This window comes from Gavialis gangeticus, unplaced genomic scaffold (genome assembly GCF_001723915.1).
Source record: "Gavialis gangeticus isolate Ggan-Ray unplaced genomic scaffold, GavGan_comp1, whole genome shotgun sequence".
Taxonomy (NCBI): Eukaryota; Metazoa; Chordata; order Crocodylia; family Gavialidae; genus Gavialis; species Gavialis gangeticus.
In genome coordinates, this window is record NW_017729032.1 from 166,737,903 (window position 1) to 166,753,702 (window position 15,800).

At 42.4% G+C, this 15,800-nt stretch overlaps 1 protein-coding gene across 5 annotated transcripts in view; it reads right to left on the reverse strand.

Annotated features, from left to right (window-relative positions):
- NLGN4X (neuroligin 4, X-linked) overlaps positions 1–15,800 on the reverse strand; it is a 395,302-nt gene that overhangs the window by 87,699 nt on the left and 291,803 nt on the right. The window lies entirely within an intron of this gene.

Consider the following 15,800-nt stretch of genomic DNA (forward strand, 5'->3'; position numbering starts at 1 on the left):
GGAATGAGTCCTTAATCATTTTTGATTCCCTCAGGAGAGGGACAGAGAGGTAAACAAGAGAAAAGTGAATTTCAGAATAATTTCCCCTCATCTAATCACAGAGAGAATCACACAGTGTATTTCTTTTTTCATTATTTCAGAGAAAGTGTGTACTATATCAATCATATTAAATAAATAATTTACCTTCTAGAGTCTGGAATCTGAAACACCTAGGACTAGCCTGATGTATAGACATCTGAATCTACAAGGATAGCTTTCTGGTACTGTTTCACATCTGTAATCCAATCAGGTAATCATAAACCTAGTACTTTCTCACTTGAATAGCACTGTTTTATACAACCTGTAACATTTATCATTCTCTGAGATAAAGGAAGAGTCAAACACGTGTCTCAGATAACGAGCAAGGAGCATAGATACACACAGGAGACTATATTTTGGTGTGTGTCACTCCAACAATGCACCACAAAAGCAGCTGACTGCAGGCTTCCACTATACCAATCACATAAGAGTGAATTTACCTCCCATATAACGAATTTTTGGTATAAAAAGGGTCATTGCATAATACCGAATTTGCACATACAGAACCCACATAACGCAAGGGAAATCTGTACTGGAAGCAATATCTCTTCTCACTGAAAAGGAAAATAGTTGTTTTTAAATTAAACACAAAGGCCAGGTACAGACATTAAACTTTTACTGGTAGAAGTAATCAGCGGGGATCCTGGTTTTCGCTGATAAAAAAAAAAATCCTCAATTTTCAGGTTTAAAAGAGTAACCAAAAATCCACATCCACTTGGCCTAGAGGATTCAGCCAGTAAAAGCAGCTGCAGAGTAGATAAATCTGGGGTGAGCAAATTGTGGCCCATAAGCCAGATCTGGGCTGCCATGTAATTTCGTCTGGCCCACAGGCAGTTGTCTACCAATTTGCTACAGGCATCCAGCCCAACCCCTGGCTGTCCCTGCTGTGCTTTCATGGGGCTGAGCCCTGCTCACTCCCATGGGGGCAGTATGTGCTGTGCTCCCGCCCTCACTCACAGGACAGCCCTGACCCTGGCCCCGCAGACAGAGAAATGGCAGCAGGCAGAGGAAAGGCGGTAGCGGGGGGAGGGAGAGGAACTGTTGGTGGTGATGGTGGCAGCAGAAGGGTGGGAGTGGTGGTGGTGCGTGGGTGGGAAGTGGTGGCATCAACAGGCAGGTGGGGGGAGCAGTGGTAGGTGGGCGAGAAGTTGGGGAAGTGGTAGGAGAAGGGCAGCAGATGTGGCAGGCAGGGGCTGGAGCAAGGGAAGTGGTGGCAGTGGCAGGCAGGAGTAAAGTGACAGCTGGCCAGGAGCATGAGGTCTGTGCTTGTACCCTGGGGCTGGGGCTGGGGGGGCCAAGGGCAGGGTGGCAGAAGCACAAGGCCAGGCGGGGCATGGGGTCCACATGGCTCCATCCCATAGGACTCTTGGGGCTCACATACAGCTCCTGGATTATCCGCCTGAGCCCTGCACCTCCAGGGGGAGTCCCATGCAATGGAGCCAGTATCCTGGCCCGCTCACTGCCACACACAGGTCATGGGGAACAGTGAGGAGCTCCATGCTGTGGAGCTGGGCTGGATCCACCCCTCTTAATGCCACCCCAGCCAATCAGCAGGAGATCCACACCCTCCCCCATATCCCAGATACACATACACTCATAGCCCCCCACAAACCCCATTCCCATCCACCCATACCCCCCACACTATACAAAAGTAAGACTTCATTTTGAGCTATTATACAATTGCCTCTACATATGCTAAGCAAACACAAACAAATCAGGACAAACTTTTTTTTAAAATAAAATATGTTATAGTAGATGTTTGATTTTTAGTATATAATTTTCTTTTTCTGGTTCCAAGTTGGTAACCCTCCTTTTCAAAAGAAGTACTCCTTGGTAAGGGGAGGGACTTACAGTGGCAATGGTTCAGAGTTATGGGTGGGACTTTCAGTCCCAAAAGGCAACCAGGGGGCAGGGAACCTGCAAAGAGTCAGGGCTACCTTTGCAGCCTTCAACAGCTCACCAAAACTCCAGCTGAAATAGTTGCCCACCTCTGAGCTAAATAATACTCTGGATATTCAGAGGACTTTCTACCAATTTGACTAGATTTTTCCTGTTCTATGCCAATAAGGGGTTGTGAGCCTTTCCTGCCTTAGTGTCTTTGCCTCAGCTTTACCCAACACTTGCTTTCTGCTCTCCTGACCTGTCTCAGTCACAGTCATCCTAACTGATCTCCTCTTAAGTGCAGTCACCAAAAATAGTGAACCAAATGTATGGACACGTTGACACTTGGAGCTGTTTCAGAGAGGGAATGTTTCAAAATAGCATTAGTTGTTATGACCTAATTCTTACTATGTGGACAAGTCAGAAACAATACTAATGTAGCAAACTGCTCCAAGTTTAGCCCTGCTTAATCCTAGTGGGATGTAACTCATCCCTATGCCATACCTCCTTTTCTTACCCTTCTTGAAAGGAGTAAAGCAGTAATTTAGCTCAATTAGAGAGGGAAAATATAATACTTTGTTCTACTGATTACTGAAATGTAATTGGTGAATTAGTAACTTTTTATTTTAACTTTTCTTACATATTGTTTTATATTCCTTTCCAGAAACTGAGTACACAGCAATTTAAAAACAAAACACAGAAAATTACACTAAATAGCTCCTTCAATTCTTAGCTGCATGTCTTAAGGGACAATTTGATATTTCTCAAGTTTCCACTAAAATGTTGCAACCTTTCTTCAGTTAAAGACTCATCAATCTGTTTTGGTTCACACTTTGGTCACTCCTATAAGAAAAATTTAGTAGCATACTTAAGCACTGTGAACTAGTTCAGTTAAAACAACTACCTGCTCAAAATCCAAATATCACCAAGATCTTTAAACTATGAAGAGCTGACCTCACCTTTTTGTCTTCCATGTTAACAATCATCTGCCCTTTCAGGTTCTGATGTGAATTCACAGTGGAAGCCTGAAAACACTATGTTTTCACCAAATGGAAAAGACACAGAACACACTTCACAGCTTCCTGCTCTCATTAAGCATCTCACTTGGAGTTTGCAGATGGAATTAAATATTGCACACTTGTACCTGCTTTTCCTATATTATTACAATACCAGTACAAAAAGAAGATAAATGCACCTTCTTCCTTCACTTTGTCTGAATTTGAACACAAATGCCAAGTTTCTCATATCTCCCAACTGAATTCCTTTCCTTAAAAATAATATAGTTAGTCTATACTGATCCTGAGAAGGGACTAAGCTGCATTTAATGCAGGTAAATGGTGTGCATGAAAAGGTGATATGAAACCATGTTTATCTGTCCTTTACCTGAGGGCTGTCCATATCTGATAATTTTGTTGCATTCACTTCTTGCACCTAGTGTTACTAGCCTAATTCATGATGGCTAGTAAGAGCCCATAAAGATCATTCCTCAACAGGTATTGACAGTGTGTGGCAACTATATTCCATCACTTGGAAATAAAGAGAGTATCTTCACTTTCTGAAGACAGTGGAAATAGATTTTGAATGCAGAATGAGTACGGTTATAACCTGATTTTATTTATCCAGTACTATAATTCCAGTGTCCATCACTATAGTATCTGGTTGCCTTATGTTCCTGAGCTGTAGCATCAATTCAGAGATTGATTTCAGTCAAGGGAAGTACATATATGGCTAAGTCTCCTGTTGAACAGTGGCCTAAATCTTACCACTTTCTTGAATGCAACAAAATCCATACCTTTTCCCCATGCATTCATGGCATACTATAGTTTTCTGCTGGGATATTCTTGCATGAATGATATTTGTCTTACTTGCAGGCATAGATTTTGTCATATTCACTGGACACATTTACACAAAATGCTTTGTTGCACAGTACAGCAAATCACTGCATAATAAGCAACATTCTCTACACCTGTGGACCCTTACTGCACACTAATTTGTTCTACTCAGCAGTTAATTTGCTACCTGCAAATGCAAGTAGCAAATCAACTGCTGAGTAATTAATGTGCAGTAAGGAATGTGTAGACAGACAACCAGGAGCAAATTTGCCCCCAGTCATGCAGACAGCACGGGGCAGGAGATTGGGAGCTGCCTGATGCTGGGGCAAGCTCTGCCTCTGGAACCTATATGGGGACAATGTCCCCCTGCCATGGCAACAGAGAACTTCTAACCCCCACTCTGAGATCACAGAGTAGGCACTGGGAGCTCCCTGCATGGGGAGAGCTCCCTGCCCACCCTGGAGCTGGTTGGGATTGCCCCAGACTGGTACATTTCCAGGCTGCGTGGAAACAATCTGTGCAGTAAGTTTCTACATGTGTAGACAATTTTGCTTACTATGCAGTGATTTGCTCTACTGCACAGTAAAGCATCTTGTGTAGATGAACCCAGTGGATATGTCAAAATCTATGCATGCAAGTAAGGAAATATCATTCAGACTTCTTCATGAAGCCTGGGGCTGGCTGGGAGGTGTCTTGATCTGGGGCAGGTCTCAGCTCCATAGCTTTTTCTCAGTCCAGTGCCCCAATCAGGCAATTGAGGCATGGGACTTAGAAAGAGCCGTGGGGAAGGGACAGGTCCCAGGCCCCTAGCCCACCCACCGGTGGAGCTCCTAGATAACCCACTGGTAGATGGGGCAGGGGGCTGGGACCTGCCCCTTCCCTGCAGCTCTTTTCAAGCTTCCTGCCCCCAAATGGGGACCCCCCAGTCAGGCAGTTCCTGGGGGCAGGGAGCAATCTCCCAGCCCCGATCAGGAGACAGCTGTCTCCTGGACTTGTGCTCCCTGCCAGCCCCTTGGCTAGCAACCTCCTAGATGCTGCAGGAGGCAGAGCAGGGTGGGAGCAAATTTCCTCCCAAATGCAAGTACATATTGGCACCTGCCTAGGGTGGGTTTATTCCAGAGTCAATTATTCTGGAGTAAACCCATCCAGTAGCATTTACTTGTGTAAACATGCCCACTGAGAAGTTTTGTTCATACATTTTATTCACATGTACACAAAGACAGAAATGTATAGAAATACAATTAAAAGGTGAAATGTTGTGATTTATCAATGTTTTAAATTGTGGAAAAAACCACACACAGAACCCACAACATTCCAAATATTCAATTTGGAAACGTTATCATGACACCACATGTAGTTTTAGGCCCTTCGTTTCTCCTTGATGAAATGGACTTCCTGGTATAACTATGCCTGCTTATACTGGGAAGTTGGAAAGATGCAGGTTCAAAGTTATGCTGGGTGACAGGAGCCATAACATTGCAGTCTTCCACTTCTTTGAGCAAGTGCCCTAACTGCTCTGCTATTGGGGCTAAAACATGGGAGAGCCCTCCTCACTCTAACAACTACTAGTTACCAGCTTTTACTGTGTAGAATTGCATCACCTACTCACATGGAGTATATGTGCCTATGTAGTTGCATACCTTCCCGGCCAGCATGTTGCCTACTGTGCATGCTCAATAGTAGTGTGGACACACACTTATTCATTCACATCTTACATAGGTGACAGAAAAGGGAAATGTATATAAGTGCCAGAAGTGCCACTTATGCAACTGGAAAACTGACATCAGGTTGTGTAAAGTGTTGAAGAATTCTGCTAAATATGGCCAAAATTGTTTCATAGGACCTTTAGATCCATGAAATATGTGACCTATTAGAAGATTTGGTTTCCTTACAGGAAGCATTTATTGATTACATAATAAAGTAGCAGCACAATAAATTAAATTCACTGAATACAAAATTATTGTTGTGCATCTTTCCTTAGAGATCAAAAGATGAACATTCTGGTTCTTCTGTGTTCTTATGTTTTCTTCTTTACTTCCATTTCTTTCTCTCTCTCCTTCTCTCTCCTGCACTGTTTCCAAGTTTTCCAAGATGAAATGGACGTACTAAGTAAGATGCATTTTTTTAAACAGAAAGAAATGTTTTGGGCAGATTTCACTAAACTTCCTGATCTTAAATGGAATTCACATTTCTCATGTACCTGTCATTAATTAACTGTTGCTTATAAGCCTATGGCCAAGGATAAAAGTGATACCTTATTTATGTCATTTCTAATGAATGGCCCTTCCAGGAATACTTTATCTGAAGAATACCAGTACTTTTTCTGAACTTTCTTCAATGGCAATACAGATATTAAAAAAGAGAGGGGGTGGAAGGAAGTTATCTGTCAGACTAGAGAATTCTTTTATTCACTGGGCTTCTTTACCATGGCATTTCTTGGATTCCAGCCCTTATATTTCACAGGAGTATGCCACTGTGTGAATGTCACATTACTACTCTTAGGGCCACATTAAAAATAAGCTTATGGTCAATATGCTCAGCTTTAGATGCATTTGACATTTTTAAGCATCTTTATTATTCTTTATTATTCTTAACTACTAATATTTGTTGCTGCAAGTAATTATGCAAAATATAAGCTTTGGGCAAAAGAAAATCAAAATCACAAGGACATGTACATATTTATGTCCTATTATAGACTGGATTTAGTCATGCTGAAGGAAATAGTGACTCAGTCACCCCACTATGATGAATCCTTTTTTATTCCCTGCATTTAATAGTTAGGGAGACAGATTTTTCTTGAAGGTCAGATGCCAAACCCTGGGGCTGCATCTTCTGCTGTTAAAGCAGTTACTGCTGTCAGGTGCCCTCCATATTTTTTAACTGAGGTGCAGTGTTTTAATTATAGGTTGTATATATTGTCCCCGCTGGGGCTGGTGTCAGGATTTCTTTTATCCTGCATAGCTTGTATCATAAGTGATGTGTGTCCCATTCTGCAACCTCTACTTGGTATTTCACACATGTAACGTTACTTTCATATCCAAAATTTCTCATTCTTATGACATTGGCGATACAAATAATCCCTAGAAAGATGGACAGCTGAAAGGGTAGGAAAAGAATAAGGACTATAAACCCTGTCAAACACTACAGTGCCCATTTACCCAAAGTTTGCGAGGCAGAAATTCTGATGGGCTCACTACAAAAGAAGGGAGAAGCTAAAAAAGATTCAACTCCCTTCTCTGCTGACAAGTCAGTGCTCTACATTACATCACCTGAAATACTTATTTTAACTAAACCATTTGATGTCTCTTGGGACACCTATGCACATGACAGAGCTCTGCACATGTTGGAGCAGATTCAATTCACCGCGTCTGCTGCGAGTCTTCTGGAGTGTGCTAATTAGTGTGCTTCAGCAGACTCTGCATCATGTTTATTCAGTGCCCCCCCATTTCAAAATGGCAGGGGTGCTCTAAAGCTCATTGAACAATCTTTAAAGGGCCCCCACCACCATTCTAAAGGGTGGGGCACTGAATACACATAATGCTGTGGGCACTTTAATTAAAATGACTCTCAGAACTGCTCTAATTAAAGTGCTCCCACCTACCCCAGAGTATGTGTATAAGTGCCCTTGGTATTTTGCAGAATGGTTTATGTGAGATCAAATTATACTTGGTTAGAATGACCTGAACTTAAGTGCTTAAAGGAAGGGATTTATAACCATTTTCAATCACTTACAATACAATTGCAGCTATAATTTTATCAATGTTCCTGCAATAAATTCAGAATGAGTAAAAAACACTCATCATTTTATTTGTTTCTCTCCCATAGTATCAGTGCCAATTTTTCTTAGTATATTTTAATGATAATATTTCTTAACTTTTTACTATGGCTGACTATACCATTATACCATTTACCTGGTTTAGAGTTATTTGAGGTTAAAGAAGATCAGTTTTGTAAAGTAACAAAAACTGTACTTTGTATTTTCCTCTGGCTTCTTTACAAAGTGCTGAACTTTCATGAAAAAAAGCAGCTTTCAGCTAAGATCGCGAAGTAGAAGTTCAAATAGAAATTTATTAGAAACTTGTGAGTTCATGAAAAGAGATACTTAGAATAGAAGGGCATTTACACACATACCTTTTTGTCCCACAACATGCTGAAGATCCGGCGGGTCAGAGCAGACACGATTAATAGAGTTTTCTCTGCACGCAAGCTGATGCAGACTGCACTGTGTCATGTCCAGTTGTATAAATGGAAAAATGTGTATCAGCATGCAGAAAATGGTGGTGGTGTGCTTTTGAACTAAAACACCTCCGATGTGTTTCATTTCAAAAGTACACCTCTGCCATTTTCTCAGTGCTGACACGCATTTTGCCATCTATACAACTGCATGCGCTGCAGTGTCGGGCACTTTTAAAAGCACCCAGTGCTGGGGTGCAAACATATGTACAAACGCACCAGATGTTTTTCGCAAGTTAGTGTGGGAGATATCTTCAGGCATCATTGTCACCCATTAAGTCCTGAATCAGTTCAGACAAATCTGATTCAGAGATTCACCTGCTACCAAATCAGCCGAACCTCTGAATCACACAAGCCCCACCCCCTCCCCGCTCTCCCAACCTGGCAATGGATGCTCTGCCCGTCCCAGCTCCTGGCACCTTGGAAAAAAAAAAAGCCCCCACTCACCAGGTGCTGCCTGGCTGGGGGGTGATCCCCACTGCCCCCCACTACCCGACGCTGCATGGGGGGGTTCTGCCATGAGCACCCCCTCTGCCGGCTCTCTCAGCACCCCCCATGGCTGCCCACCCCAGGCCTGGACCTTTAAGAAAACAAAAAAGCCCCTCACCGGTTCCTGCCTGGTAGGGGGGGGTCAATCCCAGATGCCCCCCACCACTCTGCACTGTATGGGGGGCTCTGCACGAGATCCCAGAAGCCCCAAGGCTGCTACAGGAGCTGGTGAGTTTGGGGTTGTGGGTTTTTCTCTTAAGGGGACCAGCTCAGAGTCTGGGTCCAGCTCCCTGCTGCAGTGGACGGGGACTGCCCAAATCACAGAATCTCTCAGAATCTTTTCCGAATCAAGACAGAGAGCTCTGAATTGTTTCAGACCTCTTTATTGGTCCCCTGATTTGATTCAGATTAGAGATTCAACCACCAAATTGGGCTGAATCGCCTCCAAATTGAATCAGCACCCAAAGCTTTGGACAGCCCTAACAATAATTATAATAATTCAGTTGTTCACATCAAATACGTCTTAGCACAAGGCATTTTTGGAATCATAGTTTTGTAGAGCAGCAGTGAAGTTTGCCATTGCTAGTGGGGGAAATTTACTTCCATTTTTTTCCACCCGAATTAGCATTTTTTGCCCTCTGGACATGGGCTTCAGCAGTGAAAAAATGGATTGACAGTTTCCCCAATGCATCAGGAAACTCCATTTCCTGTAGAAAACTAAATCAGCTACTGCTTGTGGCTGTTCTTGTGTCCTGGATGCATTCTTTCCATGCTATGCCTCTACCTATCCTTCCCAGTGATCTTCCAACAGAGCTATGGAAGAACAGATTTTACATTCCAAGAAGTTGTATGGTGAACAAGTTCTCCCTCCCCTACCCCCATAATAGCATATTCACCAATGCATTTAAAATAAATTAGACTAATGACAAACAAAGTTGAGCATGTGCAGAGCTGCTTTTGTGGATCAGAGCCAAACTGAAAGCACCTTATAGGCCTGAGTGACAAAACCATTTTTTTTTTTTCGAATTTTGAAGTTCAGGGAGCATTCAGTTTTGGGGGAAAAATATCCATTTGTGGATCATCTGGCCTTATTTTTCAACACTGATAGTGAAGAAACTGCCTTGGAAACTTGGAGGAGCAGAATATTTGAAAACTATATTACATTTTAAAATGTTTATTGTACTCTATTTCATCCTGCATTCACAACCTTTCATCTTTCACTTGTATCTGAGTTAATTCTTGTATCAATTTTGGAAGATCTTCCAGATTTTTCTAATGTTTGTCTCCCATACTTCAGCCTTCATATGAACTAATCCAAAAATCACTGAAGTCAGTAACACCTCATGTTAATTTTAAAAGCCATTGAAGAAGGCCTTTAATATTTAGATAGAGGCATTTTTATTTGTTTTATCCTTTAATATCTTGTCGAAAGTTCTTTTTTGTGGGGGCGGGTGATGGGGCCTTCTGACTTCAACATCCAATAATTCATGTCCCCTATGAAGGCTAGTGCCGGGTGGATGCCCACATCTAGATTTATCTTTCTCATAATTTAAATTAGGTAAGTGGAGTCATTGTCATCAGCACTGGGATACCCTCATAGGCTGATAGTGGGAATGGTAGATCAAGTGAGTGGATGTGGAGGTGACTGTGCAGGCTGATACATGAGAGCCATCTTTTGTCACATAATTTGCAGTGTCATTCGTGTGTAATTTACTGCTGAAGCTGAAACATTTTTTGCACTGAACACTTTTTCTGCTAGAGGACATGAGGTTGCAGTTCAGAAAAGATTTATACTTTCACGCACCTTGTCACTCCACTGTTTCCTGTTTTAGGATAAGAAGACAAAAGCATTAGCTTGTAGATTACACTTGATCAAGTGCATGTGTAGAATGTCCTAAGAGTGCTTTCTTGGGCAACGATGCTTCTCTTCCTGCACTTAGCTTTACTGTAAAGGATCTGCACTGTGCATTCCTTGGCAGAATCCTGTTTCACTTTACATCCCCCAGATGGCAGTTTTTCAGCCATGTAAGTGCATTTCTGACACTTACTCAGACTTTGCAATACTTTTCCCCAATGCATCTGGAGATATACATGTCCATACGGCTACTGGGCACGGTCGTGCATTATTTACTTTCCATAAACATACAAAATTCTAGTAACAAAAACTCATATCTAGTGGCTGTTAAATGCAGGGAGAGAATCTCCTATGGTTTAGTCCTGGTAGCTTGTCAGTAAGGGCAACTGTCTAAGATGCCAGAAACTAATTTTTAAAAGTATGCTCACTTTAAGGTGGGGGTGGGGAGGGATGCTGAACCAATACCTTCATAATTTCCCAGAATAGCAAACTAACTATTAGGCCACAGGTAACATTAACTAAGTCCTCCTCCAGTTCTTCTCTTGAAGCTGGATCACTAGTTTTTTTATTTAGCATTCATATTTTCTGTCCCAATGGGAAAAGGGGTCTGGGCTACAAGCCAGGATCTGGCCCTTTTAAGGACAGCATCCATCTCTAAGCTAAGCTCCTGTTTGCTTGTGTCATCTCTTGATCTCCTGCAAAGCTAGCTTCAAAAGCAAGTCAAAGCAGATACTGGCTAATCTGTGGTGTGGTAGAGTACTTGACCCTTGTGCTGGGAAGTTGGAGAGATGCACACTGGATGACAGGAACTTAAAAGCTGGATCTTCTTGTTCCTATGTGAGTGCTCTCATCACTCAGCCATTGTGGCTAAAACACGAGAGCCTTCTTCCTCTTCCACCTGACACCTGCTAGTCACTAACAGAGCCTATACACAAGCATGGAGGCTTCTCCAACACACTTTAATTACAGTGCGTCAGAGCACATTTGATTAATCAAGTCTGCTGGAGCATGGTAATTACAGCGCTTCAACCAGCCTCCGCATCTAGTGTATCAGCATCCCTGGAATTCAAAATGGCAGGGCTGCTTTATTTAAAGCTTGTCGCATGAGCTTTAGATAACGTGCCCTGCAACCATTTTCAAGCACAGGGACTCTGATACATGAAATGTCCTGGGCACTTTAATATGAGCAGCTCTCAGAGCTATTCTAATTAAAGCACCCTCCCTCACCCCCAGAACACATGCATACATGCCCTTATACAGGGGGGAAACTGATATTTGGGCACATAAAATGAAATAGTATTCTGCCTTATGTGTTCAATCCAACACAGCTGGGAATTCATTATTAGTGCTTCAAGTAAGCATTAGTGCAAGACTACATAACTCATCAGTTTATATACCACATTGTTCAGAGTAGAGTGTGAAGGTGCCTTTGCTGGAACTTCTCCAGTTGACAGATGTGCTTTTTATACACTGGCTAAGACTCAGGTCCTTACAGTTGTTTTCATATTTGTTTTGTCAGCCTGCCAAAGGCCACACTAGCTTTCCATATAAAAAATATTACCACTCCATCATTCAAAACTCTCCAAGGAAAGTGAACTGAGGAACAACTGGAAATTCAAGTCCTCTAGTAGGCATGGAAAGAGTGCCATATTTATAGTAAGGACTGACTGACACACAACTTCAGCTTTCCTCAAACTGTTTCAAATCTAGTTGTAGAGGCATCTATCAGTTTCTGAAGGTCTTCTCTGAAATAGACAATCAATGAGAAGTTATAAGGAGTTTTTAATTAACCTGTTCAGCAACCTTAGACTTAGTGCTCAATTTAAAGGGAGTTAAACAAGTTTCCTACAGTTTGGAAGCAAATCATAATGTCTGAATTAAGACTGCAAGTCCTTGCATCGGCCTGAAACACATCTTCCTTATGACATCACCTGTCATAGGAAAGGGGTATGACATTCTCAACATTTCTGGATCTGACTCATGATCTCTCTGCATCTCACTCCAGCTCGTCTCTTCCTCAAGACATTCTTTTCCTTTCATACACTTAGTTATGATCAGGCAGGGATCCTGTTTTTCTTTCATTTAAAAAAAAATCCCTAATTTTCGTTTAAAGAAAAGTAACCCCAAATCCACAATTTTCTGTGATTGAAATGAAACAACACTAATCTCTCTATCTATCTAGATATATATAGTGGTGTTTCATTTCACTTACAGAAAAATGTGGATTTGGGGTTACTCTTTTTTAACCAAAAATTGGGATTTTTTTTAAATCAGAGAAAACCAGGATCTCTAGTTATGATACTTGGAACTCATATGGCAACCAGGATTCACTCACACACAAAATTACAAATCAAGCATTGTCAGAAAGTATTATTCACAAATCATTATTCCTTGGGAGTTGGTTGGATGACTCCTATGTTTCTCTCTCCCAAAGAGAGAAACAATCAATCTTGTTCTTGCCTTGCTATATATATACCAACTCATGCTGGTTCTCAAGCAGTGCACAAAATGGAGTAAAATCCACAAATCTAATCTATAATGTGGGGTACAAGCATAAATGATACTCATAAATCCAATGACTTCATGATAACAGAGGCAGTTCACCCTGCAGCACCTGATTAGGTTTTAATTTATTGACAAAACATTGTCAGAGTCCATGAAAACATAAATCTTTTTTAAATATCCAGCTTTTCTCTGTGACTTTGATTTATTCCTCTATTAGTAATTATTTACTGTAGTGTAATTTTGATCTCTATTGAGGTCCAGGTTTTGATTTTAAAACATAGTCCTCACTAAGTGTTTGCAGTGATCAATAAGCATTAGACAAGGATTTAATAAGACAATTTAAGATTTCAATTAAATAATTATTGATTGCAAGGCAGGCATTTTTTCAGGTTCAAGACTTTCTTATCCAATTAACTTTAGTCTGATCAAAACTACACTAAAAACCAACATAAATTCAGGTTCTTAGTAATACTTAATGAACCATTCTTACTCTTCTGGGACTACATAACTTAATGTCTGTCCTATTTTGTTTACACACACACACACACACACACACACACACACACACACACACACTTTATACGCTCTCTCTCTCTATATATATATACACACACCCCCCCACACATCACCCCACAATAAAAATCCTTTTGCTATGAAACTTTAAATTTGATTGTACTGTCTTGCATACCTTTATTATCTCATCTTTATCACCTATTTAAGCAGAGGTTCCCTGACCAGACTCTCCAAATTCTGGATTTGTTTGAAAACTTGTGTGACAAATGTGGGTGGGGGTGCTTGGCAGCTCTTAATCCCAAACTGTACTCTTGTGGTAAAGAGTTGGATATCAGAAAAGAAAAAAGTTTCAGAATGTTCCCCTGAGATCACAAAGTCAGTGATTACAAGCCATTAAGTCTGAATGAATCTAACTTCAAAACCATGGGTAGCTGGTGCCCCTTGAGTCAGTGATCGGGGGGTGGGGTTGCCCCGCGGCCAATCATGCCAACCCAGAAGTACCAGCGGCACCCAGAAGTGCAAGGATTGTGCCCGGAAGTCCCAGTGGCGCTTCTCCTAGCACCTACAATCCCCAGCCAGCACTTTCAGGGGGGGCGGACCAGTGCTACTGCCTGCCCCCCCTACCCATTGCCAAAGTGGGGAATGCTGGCTGTCAGGGGGTGCACCAGCGACCCCAGGGGATGCACGTGCATCTCCATGCACCCCCTACATATCACCACTGTTCAAAACACCACTGTTCAAAACAAGGCCTATTAATCATACTATTTTCTGAAACTTTTTTCTTTCCTGATATCGTACTATTTTCCATTCAGAATAATTAATACTCGGTAAGAGCACGTGTTTTTAATGTACATAAGCCAAATTCTGCACTGAGAATCATTCATAATTTAAGTGGGAAAACATAGTAAAGGGCAGTAAATGGTAATGCATAGCAAGTAATGGGCTCACAGAAAGTTTATGGAGATAATAGGATAACAATGGGTTTTATCAATGCCCTTTGTAAAATAAATGGTTTACTTAAAAAGTTTGTTGGGTGGCGTACTGGTATGTTGTTACAAATTCAGTACACATTATAAAACTTTCCTCAGGCTTTCCTTATCCACACCACAAGCACATTGTTATCTTTACTGCACTAGCTAATGCACAGAGCTTTGCCTGTGCCTGTTCTTTACCTATTCTTCTTCATACTTGGTAGGGTCAGAAGGGACCTAGGCAAATCACCAAGTCTGACCCCCTGCCATGGGCAGGAAAGGATGCTGGGGTCAAATGACCCCGGCTAGGCAATTGTCTAGCCTCCTTCTGAAGACCCCCAGGGTAGGAGCGAGCACCACTTCCCTTGGAAGTTGGTTCCAGCTCCTAGCCACCTTAACTGTGAAGTAGTGCCTTCTGATGTCTAGCCTGAATCTATTCTCAGGCAACTTATGACCGTTATTCCTTGTTACTCCCGGTAGTGCTTGGGGGTAGTACTCTCCCATTGCCTGCTGGTCCTCCTTGGCAAGTTTATGGGTGGCCACCAGATTCCCTCTCAGCCTTGTTTTGTGGAGGCTGAACAGGTTCAGGTCCTGTAGCCTCTCCCCATAGGGCCTGCCCTGGTGTCCCCTGATAATGCGAGTGGCCCTCCTCTGGACCCTTTCCATGTTGTCCACATCCCTCTTGAAGCGCGGTGCCCAGAACTGGACTCAGTAATCCGACTGCGGCCTGACCAGTGTTGCATAGAGGGGGAGGTTCACATCCTTGGACCTGCTCGTGATGCATCTTTGGATGCATGGCAAGGTGCTGTTAGCCTTCCTGACCATGTTCCTACATTGGCAGCCCATGTTCATCTTGTTATCAAATGTGATTCAAGATCCTTTTCTGCCTCTGTGTTGACAAGAAGGGTTCCCCAGCCTGCAGTTATGCTGCTGGTTCTTCCTCCTTAGGTGCAACACCTTGCACTTGTCCATATTAAAACCCATCCTAGTCTCATCCGCCCACCTCTGTAACCTGTCCAGATCTAGTTGTAGCCTGTCCCTCTCTTCTAGCATGCTCACTTCTCCCCACATCTTAGTGTCACCTGCAAACTTGAACAAGGTGCTTTGAATCCCCTCATCCAAGTCGCTGATGAAGATGTTGAACAGAGTGGGCCCAAGGACCCAGCCCTGGAGAACCCCACTGCCCATATCCCTCCTGGTCGAAAATGACCTGTCCACCACCACTCTGTGGGTGCGGCTCTCCAGCCAATTTGCGACCCATCAGACTGTATAGGCGTCGACATCACAGTTGCCTAATTTTTTAATGAGGATGTTGTGCGAGACAGTGTCGAAGTCTTTCCTAAAGTCCAGAAAGACTACGTCCAGAACACTTAATTTTTTTCTCCTGATGTTCTAGCACATAACTTTCATAGTTTCATAGTTTCTAGGGTCGGAAGGCACCTG